This window comes from Terrapene carolina, unplaced genomic scaffold, assembly GCF_002925995.2.
Source record: "Terrapene carolina triunguis isolate 2854851 unplaced genomic scaffold, T_m_triunguis-2.0 Scaffold68, whole genome shotgun sequence".
Taxonomy (NCBI): Eukaryota; Metazoa; Chordata; order Testudines; family Emydidae; genus Terrapene; species Terrapene triunguis.
Window position 1 is genome coordinate 70,128,946 of NW_020664419.1, and position 4,516 is coordinate 70,133,461.

The window sequence follows — 4,516 nt, forward strand, 5'->3', positions numbered from 1 at the left end:
TAGGAAGGACAGATGAGGTGGACCTGCGGCATACCTGAGGAAGCCTGGCTGAAGCAGGGGCAGAAGTCCCATCTGGAAGTGGATAGTTGGAATAGGGAGCCCAGCTCAGGGTGCAGCTCGGGCTACTTGACCGAGGTCCTCCAGTAAGCTGCTGCCTGTGATATGTGTATGCAGCAGCAGAATCAGGAGACAGCAAGGAGCAACTGCTTACAGGTTTATGGCTCCTACAGTGCTAATGGCTTAATAGGATGGGATGGGAAGGGGAGGGGAAGCTGGAAATATTGCCTGGGGGAGATTGCATGTTGTGGGGAACAGTGGAGCAAGGGGTGGAGAAGGAGAGAGACACACCAGCTTCTCTCATACACTTAAAGTTATTGTAAAAACACTGAAATAAAACTGTCAAAGGTTTGGGACCTAGACCATGGATGAGAATTTTCTCACCAGCCATGTCAATAACAACACATTTCAAACATTTTGAAGCAAAGTTAAGGGAAACACCCATGCAATCTTACCTCCACCCTCTTTGAACAATGCCCATGACACACATACTGACTCTCTGCCTTTTTGCTGTAATGAACAGGTTCTACCTGCACTAGCCCGACACCCAGACCCCGAGCCTATTTCCCCTGACAGAAGAACACACTTGCAAAATTTATCAACCACTTCATACCCTTCACATTTGCACACAGGATACCACCTATACCTATCCTGTCCCCTACCCGACTGCTTTCATATCCCACCGCACTACTGACAATACCCCTGGCAAGAAGACCCCAATACCCTGCTACTGACACAACCTACACAATTCTGTATTGAAATGCTGCAGACTGGAACCTCAAGGTACACAAGTGGGCATTTACCTTTACGCTGTATTTCCTGGCTTTCTGACATTTGAGTTTTGCTGAACTGGACATTCTGGGAAGACACGAGCTAGCACTGGTTAACCTTAACTCTTCATTAACAAAATTTTGTGCCATTTAATTTCCAATATGGTCAGAGACTACTTGCAAACTTCTAGTACTATTGGGGACCATGCACAGTAATCTAACCCAAGATTGCAAAGTACCAGGGCACCCTTGCTTTTCCTCCCCATCTAATTTATCTAAATATTCTTTAACCTGTTCTTTCCCTATTTTGGCTTATGTTCCTCCCCCCTTATTGTTAATATTAATTGTGTCTAATATCTGGTCACAATTTACCTTTTTAGTGAAGACTGAAGCAAAATAGGCATTAATCACCTCACCTTCTTTATGTCATCTATTTTTAGTTCTCCTTCCCCACTAAGCAGAGGAACTATGTTTTCCTCTATCTTTCTCTTACTCCTACTGTATGTATAGAACCTCTTCTTACTGCCCATTATGACCTTGCAAGGTGTAACTCAGTTTTTGCCTTAGCCTTTAGAATTTTGTGGTGTTCTGTGAATTTTGTGATGGCTTTTTCTACATACTTTATATCCTTTTAGCACTTTGTATCCTCTAGTATTTCTATAGAAACACAACACAAGTTAACAGATAGAAGACCTTACATGTTTCCTCCTTCTAATTGCAAAACATAAATATTTGATTTCTTTTAACTATAATTATTCAATTTTTCTGGCACATACATGGAATTTCATCTTTATTTCTTCTTATTCCTTTTTTCAGATTCTCTCACCTGGCACTACTATGTTTTGTATCATTAATTATTAATTAATATTATTATTATTTGTTAAACACCAGCAGCATGTTTGGCCTTGTTCAAGGCACACAAAAGCATGGATTCATGAAAAATGCTTGTTGGAAGCTTTAGCAGTCAATGTACATTCATGTTTTATTGTGAATGTGGGTGGCTGGCATTGAGAGGGTAATGCCTTTGAGCAGAATTTTAAAAATCTGTGCAGGATTGATCTACATGTTGAGACAAATTCTCCTCTCAGTTGTGCATGCCAGTCTGTCATTGTTGTCAATAGGAGCTCATCCAAGGTCAATATCTGGACACAGACCACAGTCCTTATTTGCAGAATTTGGACATTAGCCCACTGTGTTTCATTTTAAATTACAATACAATACCAGGTATCAATTTTTCTTAAAACCTTTTATTGCTCCTAGGATAAGTATGTTTGAGGATCCCTGATTGGCTTCACCCAAGCCCACAGACAAAGAAGAGGACCATCCAGCAGGAAAGGAACATGCAGACCTCCCAAACAATCCCAGGTTTCTCCCACAAAACCTTCTCTCCTGGTTGAAGCAGCTGCTGTCCTGCAGGGCTGGCTGGGCTCAGCTCCCCGTTTCAGGCATTGCCACCTGCTCTCTCTCCCCAGGGCCGGCTCCAGGCACCAGTTTACCAAGCAGGTGCTTGGGGCGGCCACTTCTGAGAGGGACGGCAAGTCCAGATGTTCGGACAGTCCCTCACTCCTGCTGGGAGCGAAGGACCTCCTGCCAAATTGCCGCTGCAGATCGCGATCGCGGCTTTTCTTTTTTTTTTGGCTGCTTGGGGTGGCCAAAACCCTGGAGCTGGCCTTGTCTCTCCCCTTCCTTATCCCTCACAGCCCCTCCCCTCCCTGCTCTCCCTGTCTACCCAGCAATAAAAATAAAATAAAATAAACCTGCATCAGCGAGTCACAGATCCTAGGTCAACTGACTTGGGTTTGCCCTACAGGGCTAAATATAGCAGTATAGCTGTTCCTTCTGGGGCTTGGAGCCTGGACTTTGAAACCTGTGAGGGGGGGAGGGTCTCAGAGCTCGGGCAGAATATCTACACTGCTATTTTTAGCCCTGTTGTGCGAGCCTGAGTCAGTTGACCTGGGCTCTGAGACTCACTGCTACTGAAAAGAAAAAACTGGTAGGATTTGTAAGGAAAAGCTGTCTTGCCCACTTCGATGCCAAGTTTGTTTGGTTGACCACTGAGCCTGATGAATGCCTGTTGCAGGTCATCCTGCCCTGTAGCACTTCCTCTTGATTTAGTGTGGTGCTGCAGGCACTCCTGGCCTCAGTTTCTCTTTTCTGAACCCCTTCCACACAATCGAATTGAGTGAAAGACAAAATACCCATGCTGGAGATCTCCTTTATTAAAGCAAAATAAACTTGAAATAAAGTCTCTCCCTTTGGCTTCAGGGGTTGCACATCCTTCCTCCTAGGAGCCTGTGGGTTCTCAGTCCTGGCCTCTAGTCTCTCCTCTTGGGTTCAGGGGGTGGCACAGCCCTCCTCTTTGTGCCTGTGGTTTTCAGGGAACACCTCTCTCTTAGGAGTGCTTCTCCTTCTGTGAGAACCTCTCTGCAACCGAGTCCTGATGGCCTTTTATCAGGCTGCCTAGATAGGCTTGTTTCCCTTAAATCATTTCATCATGGGTAGCCTGGGCCCAGACTCTTCTTAAATGGGGTCAGTAACCCCAGTGATAATGCCCACATATCTTTTAGAGTTTTTTAGAGTTATTTGCAGGTACAGCAACATATATAACATAACTCACAGAGCAAGTTGTTTTGGAGACTCAGAAAACTAGTATTCAGTTTCACAGAACGTTTTATTATCCAGCTAGTTAATGTGAACGTGCTCAATACTTTAGTCTGTATATCTTTGTAGTATAAATATCATCACCAAGACTACAAACAATACACAAATGTATCAAGACATAAATTCACATATGTTATGCAGTACACAGCAGGAAGTTATATCCATTGGGATATTTTCTGTATCAACACATAAATTACAATCTTTCAGAGTAATTGTGATATTTTAGGGCCTGAGCCAAACATCATTGATTTTAATGGGAGTCTTTCCTTTGACTTGAAGGGTCAGATTAAAGCAGAGGTTCCCAAACTCTGGCATGCGTACTCCTGGGGGTATTCAAGACATCTCTGGGGGGGTACTCAGGAAAAATTGTGTAATGGTGGATTTTATTTATTAATTATTTTATTTATTACATTTTCATAATAGGCTATGCAGACAAATCTTTAAAATTCTGTGGGAATTTGTTATATAAAATATGGTAGTTAATTTACTTCAAGATGTATCAATGAGAACACAGATTCATAAAGACACAGATGTACAGAGTCCTCACCCAGGGCCGGACATAGTAGGCACGTGCCATGGGGCGCTAGCATTCTAGGGGTGCCTTACCTCTCTAAAATTGTGTGCAACACAAAGGTCAGCTGTAGTCAGGGGAGGGGGGGCGCTGAAGATGCTGTGCCTAGGAGTGCGTAAGGTGTAAATCCAGCCCTGTTCTCACCTCCAGTCACCATACAGTGCAGGTTCAGTTGCCCAGCAACTGTCCAGTCTAACTTAGCTCAGAATTTAGGGGGTATTTTTTGGTTGTATATGTCACACTATAACTATATCTGTACATAACAGTGAATATGCACAGATGTCTAAAGACTGGTAGTGTTAAGAAGAACACACAAAGTATCAGTGATGAGAAGGGTAGGGGTACATGGGCACCTGGTAGATCTGGAAGGGGGTACACAATAAGAAAAGTTTGGGAACCTCTGGATTAAAGAATTATTAGATAATTCATGCAATATAACAACACCAAAAATCTTTCT